This window comes from Lathyrus oleraceus, chromosome 7 (genome assembly GCF_024323335.1).
Source record: "Lathyrus oleraceus cultivar Zhongwan6 chromosome 7, CAAS_Psat_ZW6_1.0, whole genome shotgun sequence".
Lineage (NCBI taxonomy): Eukaryota > Viridiplantae > Streptophyta > Magnoliopsida > Fabales > Fabaceae > Lathyrus > Lathyrus oleraceus.
The window spans coordinates 218,207,347-218,227,933 of NC_066585.1; positions in this window are offsets into that span (position 1 = coordinate 218,207,347).

Genomic DNA, 20,587 nt, shown 5'->3' on the forward strand with positions numbered 1-20,587 from the left:
CTGAAAGGTTGCAAGAATGTGTGATTACATCAGATGATATGGTCAATGAAGAAGGTGAGCTGGTATATTATGCTTTCTTTGCAGATGTTGAACCAGTCAATGCAGATGAGGCATTGAAAGATTCAAAGTGGGTAAAAGCAATGAACAAAAAACTGAAGTCAAATGAAGTTAAGGTCACTTGTCGAATTACCCCCAAGACAAGAAGGAAATCGATGTGAAATGGGTATAAAGGTGAAGTTGAATCCCAAAGGAGAAGTGACTCGACACAAGGCGAGAATTGTGGCGAAAGGATTTCTTTAGAAAGAAGGAATCGACTTCGACGAAGTTTTTGCACTTGTTGCTAGGATCGAAACAATCTGGTTGGTTGTTGGTCTAGCAAACATGAACAACTGGAAGATGTGTCAGATGGATGTGAAATGTGCATTCCTGAATGACCCATTAGAAGAAGTTTATGTTGCACAATCAGCTGGGTTTGTGAAATAAGGCGAAGAAAGAAAGGTGTACAGACTACATAAAGCCCTGTACGGACTTAAACAAGCTCTAAGAGCTTGGAACAAGAAGATAGATGACTTTCTAAGGGATAAGGAATTTTTGAAGTGCACAATTGAACATGGAGTATATGTAAGAAAAAGAAAGAGTGAATTGCTTATACTATGTCTCTATGTCGATGACTTGTTGATAACAAGTAGCTGCAAGAAGGAAGTCAAAGACTTCAAAGGTGATCTCAACAAGGAATTTGAAATGTCAGATCTGGGTGACATTTCATATTTCCTTGGCATCAAATTCTACAAGAGTGGTAGAGGTTTAATGATGCATCAAAGAAGGTATGCAAGAGAAATATTCAATAGATTTGAGATGCAAGATTGCAACCCAACTTCGTCTTCAGTTGAGCCCATATTACAACTGTCAAAAGATTCAAATAAAGATGATGTCTACCTAACCCGGTATAGAAGACCTCTTGGGTCACTTCGATACCTTTGTCACACCAGGCCTGACTTAGCATACAGTGTAGGTATGGTGAGTAGATTCATACAGAAGCCAAAGGTATCACATCTAGCAGCAATGAAGAGGATACTAAGGTATTTGAAAGGAACTCTCGACTATGGAATTTTGTTTCCTGCAGATGATAAGGGAAAAGAATGCAAACTAGTGGGATACGCCGACTCAAGTTGGTGTAGTGATGCTGGGGATCGAAAATTCACAATTGGCTATGTGTTTATGCTAGGTGGTGCATCAGTTGGTTGGAGTTCGAGAAAGGAGACAATAAAGGCATTATCGTCGTGTGAAGCAGAATACATAGTTGCTTCCCTTTATGCATGTCAAGCAATATGGATGATGAATTTGGTCGAAGAGATAATAGTGAAGAGTCATAGAGCAATTACCAGGAAGATCGACAACATGTCAGCTATCAATTTGACGAAGAATCTGATAGCACATGGTCGAAACAAGCACCTCGAGATAAGGTTTCATTATCTTCGAGAGAAGGTAGCAGATGGGAAGATGAATTTGGAACATTGCAGAACTGAGAATCAGATTGCATACATCATGACAAATGGAGTGCATGGCAAAGTGCTTAGCAGACTAAGAGCTATGATGAACGTAGATAACTTAGACACAATGAATTAGGTGATGTGTTGAATTGTAATTCCTTGTGTCTAAGAAGGTTGCTCGACAGAAGCAAGAAAGTGTCGAATCACCTAGTGTGTCGAGATGTATTAGTATGTCGAAGTGTCGAAGTATATTACTTCACACAGGATTTTGACTTAGGCCTATTTTTAGTAGTGTTAACTATTTTGGGCTTTTAGAGTTTTGGGCTTTGCCTTAGGGAGTAAGTTAACTTTAATCTATAAATAGAGGGAGTAACCCTTATTCTTGTAAGAGAGAATAAATAACACTGTATTCACATAATTTTGCAATTGCAAAGTGAATAAATAAGTTTCTCACGGGTTATGGGCATAGAGAAACTCTGCAGAGAATATTCTTCTCCTTCTCCATCGTTCTTTCTTTTCCTTATCAATTATTCTTTTCATTGTCATTGCGTGGTATATAAAAGTCTTGTTCATCAAGATTGATAGAAATTCTCCATAGATTGTAGTAGATTTCCAACATAATTCACCAAAGATGTTTACTCCTTCAACAAAAAATTCCATGCAGGATCTCAAGAACAATATTTTGTGATATATCATTGGATAATTTCTTCAACCATGTGTGAAAATAGATGAAATATTTATTGTTGTTTTTGAGAACGGGGATGTGATTTTAGGTGATCAGGGAATGAATAATGTGAAGAAAAGTTAGTTTTACGAGGTTTTAGAAAATATTGAAATTTTAGAAATATTAAACTTTAGGAAATATTGGATTTTAGAAAATACGAGATTTTGAAATCTTTGGATAATATGAATTTTGATGGCTGGTTAAACACAAAATGATACAGTTTCATTTGTAGAGTTTGTTTTAATAAAAAACTTTATTGCTTTAGAAGCACTAGAATTTAAGAAAAGATAATTAAAAAAAATTATGTCATCTTAAATAGCACCTCTAATGTGCCTGGATTGCAAAACTTTAAGACCATAAACATGTGTAATTTGAAAAACTCTAAGACCATAAACATGTGGTCTAGATCCAAGAACATAATATTCATATTTTATTCTTAAAAGTTGAAAATCTTTTGAGAATCAAAATCTAACATATTTTGTAGATACATAAACTATATTAGTTTATATGGAACAAAAAAAATGTATTCACCAAAATATTAAGTACATTTTTCAGGTCAAGTCTTTAGATATCAACATAAATTGCTAGTGGTATTTTGTTACAATGATCAAACATTGAGAATTAATATTGATAAAAAAATAAATTATTATAATCGTCACATGATCAAACATTGACAATTAATATTGATAAAAAAATAAATTATTATAATCGTCACATGTTTACCAGTATAAGTCTCAATATAATCCACTGAATATTTTCATGATTTTACGTTCACACGACTTTATTAGAGACATACAAATATTTAATTGTAAATTACAAGACAAAAACAAGATATCAAACACAATATTAATCCACAATCTTAACTGTAATGATCAAACATTGATAATAACTTCGGGCGTCTTTGACACCAAAAACTATCCATATGAAAAAAACTTAATAATGTACTTTCTTTTTAGCCGGCCCACTATAATAGCTCGCATGAATAATTGCAACAAAGGTTACTTGAATAATTGCAACAAAGGTTACTTTTACAACTTCTTATTTCAACCAACTCAATCAAAATTACTAGACAATTTAATAAATTAAATGAAAAAAAGTCTTAAATTTACAGGGCACTATCCATAAAATGAAGGTCGGATCCGTAAGGTTTGTCACATTCCTCATAATCATAAGTTTATTTAGCGATCAAAAAAATAAATAATAAATAGCATGAAATAAAAAAAAAATATTGTAGAAACTTAATAACTATAAAACTCAAACATCATAATCATGCTATAAACTAAATATTCAATTTTAAATCAAATAAAAGTTGAATCTATACCTATAGCAAAAAACATTTCATGCTAAAATTGTTTCACAGACATACTCAATTTAAATAAAAGAATAAATATTCTAGACTCAAAGTTTCCAAAAATAAATAAATAAAAAAAAATATTCATATGCATATAAATAAACAATAAATCTAGAATCAAAATTTCCTAAAAATTAAAGATTCAAAATCTTAATTTTAGTAATTACAAATATTGGATTACAATATTTTGAGATTCACCAATATAAAGGTAATTGATCTTCCAATAAATTATATATAATAATCAAATTAAATGTATATAACAAATTTTCATATGGCTTATTTCTCAAAATAATCTTTAAGTACAAAATCTTGATGAATCAATTCCAAATTTTAAATAGAAATCAAATTTGAAAATTTTGCCAAAACAAAAATATATATATATTTTGAAAACAAATCACCGAAACCAAATCTAAATATTTATTTTCTATAACAGAGGATGAATATGTATAACAGTATAACAACCTAATAAATAAGGCACATCCGAAGTATTTGATTTGAAAATCACCAAAATCAAATTTTAAAATTTAATTGAAATTTGATCTAAATTCAAATATGTCTGTATATCTCTAAATCAAATTATATCTAAATAACATAAAATAAACCCACAAACTTTTATCAAAAAAATATCCCTTATTCTCATAAGCACATGGAAAATAACAAATTCAATTGAACCTAAAATGCATGATATAGGTGCCAAATGAGATTTTGGTGGATCAAGGTATCCAAAACAATTAAACATGTGCAATCATGTCCCGAAATTTGATAAAGTCAAAGAAAAAAATTCTCAAATTCTATAATATACACAATACAAAAACAAATATTCTTTTAACAATTGATCATACTAGAACGTTTATTGACCAAAGAAAAATAAGAAAGAGACAAAAGTTTGGAATCATATTACTAATTTCATATACATACGTGTGACACAACATACTCAAAATTAGAAGCATTAAAATAGTTAAACTCAAGTCACCATTCAAAACCAAGTTAAACTTATATACAATATAACTGACCCAAATCAAATATTTTTATAATTCTGGATTCATCACTTTCGGGTTGATACATTTTTTGTTGGTAAAAGACCCATAAATTCCAAGTTTAACAAATTCTGGTTCACAAAAATCCGAAAGACTCAGACACTAATCATACACCGCCATAAATCATAACCAATAATCAATCCTAATAAATCAAACATAAAAAACTGCTCTGATATTACTTGTTGGAATTAATTTAATAATAACTATACAAACATGCTCAATAATAAAGATTAAAATTATAATCTTCCTTTAGTGCGGAAACCATACGAATATATATATATATATATATATATATATATATATATATATATATATATATATATATATATATATATATATATATATATATATAAACTAGGATCTATAACATGTTAAGTTATCAATGATTTATATTATGAATACTTGGATAAACGAATCATTGACACAATAATTTTATACTTTTTTGAAATATAAAGTAAAGAGAGACGAATGACGAGCACCATAGTCTATATATAGGGGGTGATGATCGATAGGAGAAGAGGTATACGGTTTGTGTACGGTATATTGGAGACCATAGTCTATATATAAGGGGTTCCCATTATTTTAAAATGGATCATCCTGATATTCACTCATCTTTGAGCTCTTAATCTATTAAGACTATTAATTTTGATAAATAACAAATATGATTAAAATATATGTCTATATAATAATTATTGGAATATATTAATTAAATAATATTTAAATTATAAGATATGATGCTCCACCGAAAAAGTCAGAATCTATTTTTCAAGGGTAAAGTATATGGATAAGTATGTAATTGTTGTTTCACATAAGTAGTTACTTTTTTTTATGTCTTTTGATAAGACTAGTGTTATCTCTATATAATTTGTGTTTCTATGCAACTACGTGTGCTTACTAGTATGTTTTGATTACAATGGTGTTTTAATTTGATTTGATAATATTTTTACTTTTATATTATGTTGTGGTTAATCTTAAAAAAGTATATATATATATATATATATATTATATATATATATATATATATATATATATATATATATATATAATTGTCATTCAAAAAAAATTAAAAATAAAAGTTTGTTGGGTCAGTTATTTGTATCCGATTTAATAATAACAAAAATAAGAATAATAGTAATTGATTCACGGTAATCCTATATATACATAATACATAGACGAATCACTAAAACAAAAGAAAATCCCAAAAGCAATAATAGGTAATACCACCCAAACCCAGTCAGCCACCTAAAGATAAAAAAAAATAGCACTAAACACAAATACGAGTTAAGAGAAAGCATTTTAGATCTCATCCAAAGAAACCAACATCAACATAAACAAACTCCTATACAAATACACCAAGATTACTCAGCCGCAAGAACAATGTTATGAACTCTCAAATCGATATTGACTAAGATTGATAATATATTTTTCAATCCAAGGAAAGAAAGAACAAGATTTGACCACAAATCTATTAAGATATTATTTCCATAAAAAAAAAAACTACTCTTTTCAGGTGACATTTATCATGGACAAATGAGTTTTTGACTACCATGGAGAAGTGAGGTTTTTAATCATTGATATATTATTATTTATATTCAAGGATTGAGATCTTTGACGTGCAATTTATTAGTGCCTTTTTTTTGTTAACTGATTTACAAAAATTTGCAATAATAAGATATTATATTTAATGGTTTTTTTGGGTCATTGCATTATATATTTGGGCCTTTTTATTTGATCCATTGCATTCATTTAATATTTGTCATTTCAGTGGTCCAATAACAAATTAGGAACTCCATATCTATACTTAAGTTATTTGAGAAACTTCACATCAATTTCTCTTTTACAAGGTGATTTTAATTTTCTTTTATGCAGAAATTTGGAATTTATCTTCCATGAAGTTCATTTCGGAATCAATACTTCAAAAATTCCATCCCATTAATCTTCATCCAATTTTATGGAATTTGAACCTTAGAAGTATGGATTTCAGAACCTTAATAGTATGAATTTGTCACCGATAAACAACTTCATCATGTATCTCTATTTTCTTTAAGCAACTTCATGACTCTTTAAACAACTTCATGATTTTTTTTTGTTTTCTTTTAAATTTATATTTTGATCAGATATATCTATTATATGTTATAGTAACAATGTTATTGGTTGTGTGTTTATTGTTTGGCAACTCAGTTGGCCATTGTGATTGTGATATTTTACGATCATTTTAAAGTTTTTGTTATGTGTTGTTTGGTTATGTGGTGGCAAAAATAAATTCTGAAATTTTTATAGAATAAAGATTGATATTATCAGTTGTGTTTGTGTTTGTTTGATTAATGCAAATTCCGTCCATTAGAATAGTTTCTATAATAACGTGTTAGTTTCAAGCCATAGAAATTTCTTTCAACTAAGGTTAAAGGAAATCGGGTAACTGTCATTGCTGTATAAGTTACTGACTTTGAATCCATAGAAAAGTTACTACTTTTGGTTCAACGGCAAATCCAAATCATTATAGTAGTTGAATTGAAATATTTTTGTTTTTCGAAAATCATTATCTCCTAGAGTGAAGCCCTTCACACCTAGAGGTTTTCCGAAACCCAACAAAAAACTTACCTCGTATGTGGGCAGTAGCCCACATACCCCGCTTTTCATACAACTCGTGTATCCAACTATTCTCTTGTAGTTGAAACTCATTAATCACTACATTCCATTTTCACTCGAACTCATCAACATCAAAATCTCCCAGCATGCATTGCTTAAACTTGGATACAAAATTCGAATTCTTAATGTTACTTGGGGCGTTCTGTAACAAATGTAAGGCACATAAACGATGGTGAGCATTTGAAAAAACCTTGTTGATCGCATTTCTCATGGCCAAATCACCGCCAGTTATAACAAATAAAGGTTACTTCCCGCCCATAACTTCCAAAAACGTCTCCAAAAGCCAAACACTAGTTTCTTCAATTTCATCACCGACTGCTGCACTGGAAAATATCGTGCTCTGATTGTGATGATTGACTCCTAAAAATATCACTAGCGGGGTATTGTATCTTATTTTCTTATATGTGAAAGCCAATACATCCCCAAAATAGAGTAGTCCATGTATCCTATACCGTCACACCAAAACATATTTCAAGCATTCCATATTCTTTGACGGTATGTCTCTAGAACATCATGTCATCCCTATATGACATTCTTTTCATGAATTCAAATCTTTCGTTGGCACCTGACTGCTTTGAACCAATTTATTTGAACAGTTCGTTGTACATGTCTCTCCTAGAATAACCAAGCTTTGCATATCCTCCTGCCTGGCTTGCAAAAAACCCATAAATGTAGGAGATTGGAATGTTATATTTCCTCATGGTCTTCATTTGGTATTTGTCGTATTCATTCATCTTCATGTTTGCTTGAAGCATATGCTCATACTTTTCATCTAGAAATGTGTAGTTATGGACATCATCAAAAAATTTAATATACCAATGTTCCTATTGAAGTCAACATGTACTTGGATTCTTGCCAAACAACCACACCATCTAGTTGGTTTATATTCACGCTTTTTAACTACACGTTTTTTGTATTTGTCATCTCTAGTACCTTATCTATGACAGAGAAATATTTTTGAACTATTTCACCATTGACATTCGTTACAATCTTACTCTTCCTACCAACAAATCCATAGAGACATCCTTAGTCGGACTGCCATGGCTTATTGTGAGATCCTTGAACTTTTTTTAATATTTGATCTAGATCCATTCAAAAAACCTACTCAAAATGAACAAAACGCACAAATATAGTTAAACTAAACCAATAAACTTGATCAAAAGGCTGGTTGAAAATCAATGTTACAATTATCGAAAATAAACATAAACTACGATCTTTCCAGAATAATCAAACCTAAGCCATAAAATTATATTGTTCAGTACACGATAAACCTTACATAACCACTATTAAATATAACAAAAACTATATCAAACATGCAAACATAAATCTTCAATATTCAAGAAAGCCTCGTTCAAAACCATGCTTAAAGAAAACGAAAGGATTCTTAAACAAAAATATTTGTCGTTCAAAATCATTGTTGAAGAATACAAAAAAATTATATTCACGAACATCAAATATATTTCTTCAGATTTTCAACTTCAATGTTTCCTTTTCTGAATGACTGAAGTTCTTCAACATAAATTTATCAATAGATTTGAAGAATAATGGAGAGACAATTTTTCCTTTTTACTATAACTTTCACATTCACTTACATAAATTAAATAATATGATTATTTTAGATGGGGGTGCATATTGGAAAGAGGTCTAACAAGAGTAACAAAAAAAAGAAGAAACATATTAGAATAATGCGTAACAAAAAAAATTCATAGCAGGTCATAACTGCTATTGCAGGTAAAAATGTCAACTTGCCCTTGGTGGTCAAAAACTCAGCTGAGAGGCTAAACGCCACGCTCTTTTCTTCTATAGTCTTCACATTAGTAGACATTCATTCAAAAACAACATCATTCATAAATTTTCAAATATACCACACAACTATAAGCTAAATCATAAATATCCAACCTCTAATCCTAAACTTATCTACCGAGCTAGATAAACAACTCAAAAAGGAACGAAAGATTCCTAGGAAGAAAAAGTCAACTCAACAACTTAAAAATATTAAACCATAGAGACACTGTCACCTCACAGATAACACACCATTGAGAAATCAAATCTATCGAACTCATACACATAACACAAGAGACATCCTCTGGATCAAATATAACACCACACTTAAACAAGTTATCTCACTACTATGGAAAATACCTATCACGGTGGTTGGAAAAGGGATACCATCACACCGAACCAACTATTGTAAGGTAAGGTCTGATTATATGTATGATGCTTTCCACCATATTCGTGCAACCGTGATTATATCTATGTAGCGTGCTTCCTACCACAACAGTTACTTTAAACAACTGTTGTTATATTCTTTAGTAAAAATACCATTTTTGGTCCCTTAAATATACCATTGGGTTCATATTGGTCCCTTAATTATTTTTCATGTCATATTGGTCTCTTAATTCTTAAAAAGCGTCATGTTGATCATTTTTGTCTAATTAGCGACGAATTTAGCGATCGATTTTTGAACTTTTATGCCGCTAATTAGACCAAAAGGACCAACATGACGCGTTTTAAGAGCTAATGGATCAATCTGACACGAAAAATAATTAATTGACCAATCTAAACCCAAGGATATAGTTAAGGGACCAAAAAGGGTATTTTTCCTATTCTTTAATGCATAATATTTAACAATAGTTGTATTAAACAACTGTTGTGATATATACACTTTAGTTTATTATAAATTATGTGGAATACTTATTTCGTCAATGCCCACTAAACATATAACCTTACAATCCACACTAGAACATTATGGTCTAAAAAATTAAGTTAGATTAGAAGAACAAGTTAACTTTCGATGTTTGATATGGGTTCTTCAACTCTTTATCCGCATTTTGTTCTTTAACAGTTAGAACTTAATTTAGTGATTGTAGTTCTTCAACCACTCCTCTCTCCACATCTAATTTTGTTTGCAAAGTAAATAATATTTTGCACGGGTAACACGATGATCATTGTAAAATTGGTGTTACGAAAGGTCTATTTTATAGTAGTGTCTTTAATAGTGATCTTATCTTAAAGGAGTTGCCAAGAGAACATAACCACTTTAGAAGGTGTCCATCTAAGTCGAACGAGAAGCTGGATCAGGTCTACGCTATTAGAAGAAAGATCATTAGTAAGTTTTTACTCCATGAGGACAGTTTAAACTGAAGCTACCAAAAAGACGTCATCCTTAGCATGTCACTGCCACCAACTATCTCTATCAAGGGAGAGGGTCGACCCTTGAATAACTAAAATGAGGTTGACATTTGATGTGCTATTTATATGTGAAAATATACACAATCCAATCGTAGAAAGTGATGTAAAAGTAAGAGTAACGATTCCACAAATATTGTATTAATTTAAAGGCTTAAATAGTCTTTTGGTCCCTGTAAGTTGACGAATTTTTTTCCCGTCCCTATATCTTATTTTTTGTGGATAAAATCCTTAAGTGTTGAATTTCATTTGGTTTTAGTCTCTAAAGTTAAAATCCGCAGGATAGGTTTCCTACGGATTTTCCTACGATTTTAACTTTTTGGACTAAAATTGAAAGGATTTTAACATTCAGGGATTATTTCTAGACAAAAAAGATACAAGGACGAAACAAAAAACACGTCAACTTACAGAGACTAAAATACTATTTAAGCCTAATTTACATTTATTTTCAAGATAGAACTTTGTGAATAGTCATGAGAAAAGGATAATAATAATGATTGGCTGTCATATATTCAAGTTGAGCAGTAATGAATAAGAATAAATAAGTTAAATCAATTGTGAGAGACATGTTGGGAAATCATCCATTTAATGAGTTTCATCTTTTGTCTATGAATTATGGGACCTATCGTGCTAGATGATGCCGGAAAGTGATCTAGTGGTGTGTGTCTACAACATCAAAGAATATGCATTAAATTAATGAATAAATCTCTAAGTCTCGTAATAAAATTAATGCATGTCTTATATGAATTATGATTTCCCATATGGTTATAGCTCTTTATGTCTAAAGTGATCAATCTAGTGAATATGTCTATCCTACTATTTTCAACCACATTTATCATGAGTTTCACTTGTTAAAGGATCTCTCAAAATCAATAAGCTTTTACCTATTTCTAAGATGATCAGACAAAGAAAATGATATATATAGTAGTATTTCACATGATAAAATGCATAACTAGAATCACACCATCTAACACAAATACTAATTTCCATTAAATTTCACATTGCTCGACATAAAGAATTTAACTTATAGTGAACAAAATAAATACAACCACATAGGTTATAAACATTAACCTTTCTAAATACTAATGGAAAGATAATGAAAACCTAAGTGTAACACTTATACTTCTTGTAATCTTCAATCAGCAAGAGGCAAGTCCAGTCACGCTTGTAGCTCCACACTCTTCAAGAAAGGAAAGATGAGAGATTCTCTTCACTTATGGTTTATACTTCTTCTTCTCCATACAAGATTTATTTTTCAAATTTATTTCTCAAGGATCTCAACTTCTGAACCTCCTTTCATTTCTTCAAGGTGGTCATTTTATATCCTCCTAGGTTTTAGGGTTTTCTTCAGTCATTGGATCATGGGCATTGTGATTATCCATTGATTTGGCCCATAAAAATCAACATATTTACTCTTCTTATCATCTCGTACCAGTACTAGGCATAGTACATGGCACATGCAAGGGACAAATCTTCTTGTAGCAGACCTGCTATATAGAGAGACAAGTAGCACTTTCATTTCAGTGATAGGCAGTTTTTGCAGACTTTATCACGTAGTGCTCATCCTTGTCCTTTTAGCCTTCCATATTAGATATTACTTTCATCCTCAAGATTCTGCCATGTTTGCTGATGACACTTTGTCATTGCATAATATTTACGAGCATTTTCAATATAATCAATGCAATTTCGAGAAAAAACATGAGCTAAAGTGAAGAAGAAGTAAGAAGAATAGAAGAATAGAAAGGAATTATGGACTTAGAAAAAAAATAAGAAAAGGAAGAAAAATAAAGGAAATAGCCTCTAGAATCTTCGTAATCGTGATTCCCCCATAATGGTCACGATGGAAAGTTATTATAATCACAATACTTTCTATCATGGTCGTGATGGTACCCTTGGCTGATATGTTTTCTGCTAGTTTAAAAGGAAATATTAGAGAATTTTGCAAGGGTCACAAATTTAATAATAGAAAGTGACGATAACGAGTTCTACAATAAAGGAATTTAGAGTTTTTGAGCCATTGGAGACAATATTTTTCATTGATTTTCATGTACTATTCATATAAACTCATGGTAATGATTTGTATCACTATGAGTAATTAGATTTATTTTTGAGCCATTGGAGCATTCCTCTGATTCTATATCAAAGGTGCTAATTTCCACAATAGGTAATTATTCTATAATTGGTCGTGCATCATTCGTAAAGGGAAATTTTTGTTTTCTACTGCACCTCTTATCGCGATTTCCCTTCACCTCATGAGGTTTTTTCTGCAAAAAAATTAAACATAAAATAAAGTTTGCACCAAAATATAACCAATGTATAAAACATAGAAAAATAAGAAGAGACCCCATTAATCTAAGGAAATATCAAAGCCAAGACTCATATTAGCAACATGCCAATGAAAAGCCTTAGGTGTCAAACCTTTGGTTATTGGATCAGCTAGAATCAAGTTTTTCATTATATGTTCTATCAAAATTGGTTTTTTCTGAGATCATTCTTTCATAACAAGTTACTTGATATCGATGAATTTTTATTTTGTAGTGAGATCAGAGCTTTTTATGGAATAAAAAATGGAGCTCCGGAAGGGATCCAACAGTGAAAAGTCCATTTTTTTTTCTTTTGGTTTTTAGATTCATGGCGATCACCATGGGGCCGTGACAGGTATCACCGAGGTTGTCGCGGCCAGGAAAATTTGGTTTCCAACATGGTTTTGATCATATATTTTGATTCGTAAGTCCAAATGAGTTGTTGTTCAAAGTGTTGGAAAGATAACGCACATAGCTACCTCATGGTGATGCTTGGTGAACTGTTTGAATAATACTTATGTACTGAATATGGTAATGTTTATGTTGACTGGTGTGATCGGTTAGTGAATTGTTATGTTAAATGATGATGTGTTGTTGTGTTGGTGAGGTGACATGAACAAATGCATACAAAGTTACAATTGTTGAGTTACTGCTATTTGTTATTATTTGTCATTGTTGTAACATTATTTACTTGTTGCTTATGATGAATGATGTGATGCATAATGGAGAGATGTGTAAGATGAATATTTTTGTGATAATGCATGTTATTAAGAGTCATGTATCATGGTATACGGACTTCAGTCCAGTTTTGATGAGCCTTGATCCTATGGTAGGGATCGCGTGCGAGTAGCTGATTCCGGTGGGAATCAATGAAACATTACCTATGGTGATGGTTATATATATATATATATATATATATATATATATATATATATATATATATATATATATATGGTTCCAAGAGTGGATCTAGTCCTATGGTTGGGATCGTGGAGCGAAAATGACCATGAGTATTCATAAATGATACCACATGCATAACGAGTCAGTTTTGGAGTACATTTGCATACATGTGAATGTGTACATGTTGTTGTGAATGGTGTGAGACTATATGGTTATTGATTTGTGTAATTTAATGTGTTTTGTGATGTGTCATCTACCTTAGCATTCCTTACATCGTTTATATTAGTTTGTTGTTTGTCACCCCCTTTGCTTTCATGTTGTTCACCTTGGACATCTTACAGATACTTAGGAGTAGAGTTTTCTGCTGTAAGTGGAAGTTAGCTTATAGAGTTACTTCGTTTAGTTTTCGTTGTTAAAATTCTTGCTCTGATTCTGTAATATCGGGGTCGTGAGTGTTATTTAATTATTATGTTTTGTTGAAGTTAAACCTTTAATTGGTTCTATGTTGGAGTTGTTGAGAGAGTTGCTTATGAGAGTTCTTATTTTTGAAAATATTTTATTTAAGTGGAAGTTTAAGACTAAATATCTTGTGGTGACTATTTTATTTAAATGGAAATAGGAACGATATTTCCATAATGATAGCCTAAGTGAAGGTGAGTGTGTGATGTTTTGTTGATTATTAAAGGTTTTATCATTGGTGAAACCTTAGATTATCGTGTAAAGTTTAATATATAAGTTTCAGGGCTGAGGATATTACATAGTGGTATCAGAGCAAGTCGGTTCATCCGGCCATGTTTTGCCATGATGATTATTCCCTGGTATGCGACATGTGTGTGAAACACTGTCCGCACTCGTTTGTTTTTCTAACCGCTTGTTTGTAGGAGCGGGATTTAAACAAGTGTCGGAAAAGCTTCTACTTCTTTGAGATGTTTCAGATGTGGAGGACTGGTTTAGCATGCCGCTGATTTCAAGAGTTCAGGTTGTTGGATAAGTTAGTGTTGTTTCTTGAGTTTGTTGAAGATGAAGATTTGAAGTTCACATCGACTGTTTTGACAAGACGATGTCATTTCCAGAGTTTGATGCAAGTGATGAGTTGTTCGTGTCTGTTGTGCAAGTGTTTGGGTTCATGAATAATGATGATGCAGTGTTTATGATATTAGCTTCAATGGAGGCTGAGAATAAAGCTGTGATTGGTGAATTACCGGTGGTGTGTGACTTTTCAAAAGTGTTTCCCAATGATATTAGTGAATTTCTAGTAGAACGTGAAATTGAGTTTACTATATACTTAGTACCTAGTACTAGTTCAGTGTCGATGAATCCTTATAGAATGTATGCTTCATAGTTGAGTGAATTGAAGAAGAAACTGGAAGATCTACCTGAAAAGAAGTTTATTCGTCTGAGTGTTTCGTCATGGGGTGCGCCAATGTTGTTAGTAAAGAATAAGAATGGTAGTATGAGGCTGTGTGTGGACTACCAACAGCTGAATAAGGTGACTATAAAGAACAAGTATCCACTTCCGAGGATTGATGATTTGATGGATCAGTTGGTAGGTGCTTGTGTGTTTAGCAAGATAGATTTGAGTTTGGGTTATCATTAGATTCGTGTGAAGCCTGAAGATATTCCGAAGATTTCTTCCAGAATAAGGTATGGTCATTATGAGTATTTGGTAATGTTGTTTGGTGTGTCTAATGCTCCTGGAGTAATCATGGAATACATGAATATAATCTTTCATCCTTATTTAGACCAGTTCATGATTGTGTTTATAGATGACATCCTAATATATTCAAAATTTGATGAAGAGCATGTGGTGAAGGAGAGTTGCGGTCCAAAACGCAGCGGAAATTAAAATTTTCTCCTTTAGAGATCCTTACGAATGGTCATGATCAGTGATAGAATATTTACCTTTTGTGACGGTTGAAACCTTTGGTGCAGATCTCTTGTGACGATCAAAACCTTTGATGCAGATCCACGAAGCGATCACGAACGTTGAACGATGACAACGTCTCTACTCAGTCCACACGAACGGGTTCCTTCAATCTCAGTGCTAGCTGGTAGGAATGAAGGCTTTGAGTGAGAGAGAGAGAGAGAGAGTGATAAAAAACGAAAATAATGCAACCGCAAATTTTTGCTTCTGCACAAGGGTTCTATTTATAGAACCACTTGTGTGGGCTTCAAGCTAAAAGCCCACTTAAGTGTATTTTGGCCCATATCTTATAATATGCCCAAAATCACTTAAGCCCATGGTACCTTACCATATTTCGTATTCTACTCAAGTACACCGTACCTTACGATGTTCTATAACTCACTTAAGGGCACCGTACCTTACGATATTCCTTAGTTACTCTATCTCTCATTAATCCGTCCTTTGTGTGTGACCCTGTAGGTTTTCGTGACGTTGGCAATTATATTAAATCATGCATTTAACATAATAAACAGTGAGCGGTATCTAGCAACACATCACTGCTACCCAAGACACGAAAATGTCATGTGATCTGACAATTCCTTCTGTGATAATACTTATGTGTATAATTACCCTTTTGCCCTTATGTCTATATTGAACACAAGGCATAGACCGTGTCATCCTTGTCCAGTTCAATATTGGGCCCATAGACATTTATCCTGTTATGCAGGATGGGCAAATTCCATCTAGGTCACTCATGTCCCTCAGCATGCTTTGTGGAGTACCCATCAACTGCCTTTATGGTTATCCAGTTACGGATAACGTTGGATCAGCAATAAAGCACTCGACTCTACATCTAGGATCCATAGTGGTTTCAGGTCGAAGAGTGGAATACACTATTATCACCATGAGAATAACTTATGACACCTTGCATAACTTTCTATATAGTATTCTCATAGCGGGTCAATCCGGTATAAATATTACTCCTAATATTCATATCTATGTTTAAGACTTGATAACTCTTTATCCATGATCCATGAGATGTGATCATCAGTCTACAAACATAATAGTCTTAATGCTTTAATGTTATCCCACTTCACACTAAAGCTCGACTACGGATACTTTAGGAATAGTGTCCTTATGTTTAATGTGTTCTCATGATTAAGTCACACTTAATACATTAAACGGACTATCTATTCCAGGGACTTTATTAATCAACCATAATAAAGAGAATGCCTTTTATTATTCGATACAAGTACCAAAATGTATTGGCTTCTAGGGCTTACACCAACATGTGGAACATCTGAGAATTTTATTCTGGACATTGAAAGAGAACCAGTTATACGCATAGTTATCCAAGTGTGAGTTTTGATTAAGAGAAATGAGTTTCCTTGGTCATATGGTTTCTAGTGGTGATATAGTTATGGATTCATAGAAGATAGATGTTGTGTTACAATGGGATACTCTAAAGTCTGTCACTGAGATTAGAAGTTTTCTTGGATTGGCTAGTTACTACAGAAAGTTCATTGAAGGTTTTTCGAAGTTTGCATTACCTTTGACTCAGTTGACTCAAAAGGGTCAACCTTGAGTTTCCAATAACTCAAGAAGAAGTTGACATCTACTTCAGTTTTGATTTTTCCAAATCCAAGCGAGTCCTTTCTTGTATATTGTGATGTTTCGAAGAGGGGCCTGAGAGGTTTGTTGATGCATAATGGCCAGGTTGTGGCAATATTTGTGTTGATTGGTGTGATCGGTTAGTGAATCGTTATGTTAAATAATGACGTGTTGTTGTGTTGGTGAGGTAACATGAACAAATGCATATGAAGTTACAATTATTGAGTTGCTGCTATTTGTTGTTATTTGTTGTTGTAACATTATTTAATTGTTGCTTATGATGAATGATGTGGTGCGTAATGGTGAGATGTGTAAGGTGAATATTATGGTGATTATTTTGGTGATAATGCATGTTATTGAGAGTCATGCATCATGGTGTATGAACTTTGGTCCAATTTTGGTGAGCTTTGATCATATGATGGGGATCGAGTGCAGTAGCTGGTTCCGGTGGGAATCGGTGAAGCGTTACCTATGGTGATCGTAACGATTTTGGTGTGCTCTGGTTCCAAGAGGGAATCTGGTACTATGGTGAGGATTGTGGAGCGAAATGAACATGGGTGTTCATAAATGGTACCACATGCATAACTTGGAGTACGTTTGCATACATGATTGTATATGTAGTTGATTTTTGGTGAAAGTGTACATGTTGTTGTGAAAGGTGAGAGACTATGTGGTTTTTGATTTGTGTAATTGAATGTGTTTTGTGATGTGTCATCTACCTTAGCATTTTTTACACCATTTATATTGAATTGTTATTTCTCACCCCCTTTGCTTTCATGTTGTTCACCTAGGACATCTTGTAGATATTCAGGAGTATAACTTGTTGTTGTAAGTGGAAGTTATATCCTAGAGTTATTTCATTTAGTTTTCGTTTAGAGAAGTCTTGCTCTGATTCTGTAACATCGGGATCGGGAACGCTATATGATTATTATGTTTTGTTGGAGTTAAATCTTTAATTGGCTCTATGTTGGAGTTGTTGAGAGAGTTGCTTATGAGAGCTCTTATTTTTTAAAATATTTTATTTAAGTGGAATTTTGGGACTAAATGTCTTGTGGCGACTGTTTTATTTAAATTGAAATATGAATGATATTGCCGCAATGATACTCTAAGTGAAGGTGAGCCTGTAGTGACATGTGTTGATTGAAGTTAGTATTTTTGCTGCAATGTTTTGTTGATTGTTAAATGTTTGTTTTGTTGAAGGTTGTCGTTTGTGGCACCTTAAATTGTCCTGTAAAGCGTAATATATCGGACTCTAATAATAAAGTATAGAATTTCACTGATCTACCTTTCAACCTTTATTATTTTGATTATACCTTAATATTATTTGTTAGAATTAATTTAATAAGCTAAATTAAATATAAATGTTCAAGAAAATATAGTATATTGTGTAGAAATCAAATTGATTTTAAGAACAAATGGTATATAATAGTCATACATACATGTATATAATTAAAGGACCTACAAATTGATTTTAAAAATATTTGGATCTATTAAAAAATACATGTGGGTCGTATTCCTGAAGGTTAGAAGACAAACAACAAACATATAATAACTTATATAGTTCTTCCTCAATTGATATTTATAATATGTTGAATACTTTTTAGATAGGGAAAAGAGATAAACAGTTTGTGTACGGTATATTCACTACAAGAAAAAATGTTTTTACCATGGAGTTAAACCCCTCACTAATGTAAAAAAAAATCATCACAAAACAACAATTTGTGAGGGGATATAACTCATAACTAGTAAGGGCATCGCAAATAAATAGTTAGGGGATAAACTCCTCACAAAATTGGCTAGGGGATAAACCCTTCGCTAAATGTAACTCATAAAATTCAATCTACTATATTGCAGGTGTAGGAGCAGACTAGTGGCACAGACGTGTCAGGTATTTTGTGAGGGGATAAGTCCCTAGCTAATGCATCGGCGTTTTGCATTTTGCGAGGGGTAACAACTAGCAAAGTCCAATTTCAAAATTAATTTTTTTTTTGCGAAGGGTTAACCCACGTTCTTGTCTTATATAATATTTTTTTTATATATTTTGAGTGTTGCGAGGGGTTTAACCCCAAACAACATTGTTTATTTAGTGAGGGGTTTTACCCTAGACAAAATTCTCTAGCTATATAAGATTTTTCTTTTAGTGTTTGAGTTAATAACTAATTAATTAGTTAATTAATTTTTAAATAAAAATCTAATTAGTTTTTTAATTTTATTTGATTATTTTAAAGCACTTAATTTAATAAAATAGATAATATTATTAAAATATATATACATACATAATAATTATTAAAATATTAAAATAATATTTAAAATATTCCAGGATAAACATCTTGCATATCCTGTTATCATTCTCTTATTTGCAACTCTCTAACATCATAACAGGACATGGAGTTTATAGTTTGGAATTTGAAAACTTTTGCATGTGTACAAGAAACATTAATTCAATTCACAACCAGTATGATATGTAAGTTAACCTATTGACTCTAACACAATAACATTATGCCTTTTGAAATCTATTTCTAAACTGATTGATAAAATTCCAGTTACTATATATATATATTACATCCAAACAAATAGTACTCATCCTAAAACCTCACTATGTAATGAAATTGTAACAATAGTCTTTATTGTGTACTCAATTCAACTACAGGTGTGCATGCTATATGTTGATATTGATATCACTCAACATTGAAACTTTAAGACGGTACTGTCTATTCTATTTCTAGGTTCTAACCCCAAGAATTCACATGCTACCATTATCAGAGTTTCAAAAACTGTTTCGTACCTATACCGTAACTGGTTTGTGTCAGTTGATTCATAGACACTTTGTGAACTTATTGGTGGTATATGCGGTTTGTTAATGGGCTTGAACTTTATCTCTGTCTACATTAAAATTGATTCATTACTAGTAGATCATACATAAAAGACTCCTTTGATAAATGTATATTTCATGTTTCATACACAAACCAACATAGGAACATGTTCTGTATACCTCCATGTGATAGTTATATGTATTAACTTTGCTGATATTCCATACTAGTACTAGTATTTTCTTTTCACACCTTTCCATGTGCCAGCTATATTGCATTTGCAGATTCCATTATCTCCTTTTCACAACCTCCAAACCATAACAGAGTAATTGAAAATCAAAAATATCTACTTGTAGGGCACTTAGCTGAAGCAGCTTAACATCTCAAGGGCACAAGCTCTTACAAGTTAAGAACTAAAGAAAGAAATATTATGTTGGAAATTGTGCTTTGATTTTAATAAAAATATAAATTTATTTTTTTTAATTATTTTTTCCAATACAAATTTACTATAATTAGGTTTCTTAACTTGTGTCCTGAGGGCACAAGTTAGCGTTACCCTTCCATAAATAATTTTTCGTTTTTGTCATTAATGTGTTTTATTAATCTGAACAACAATTATA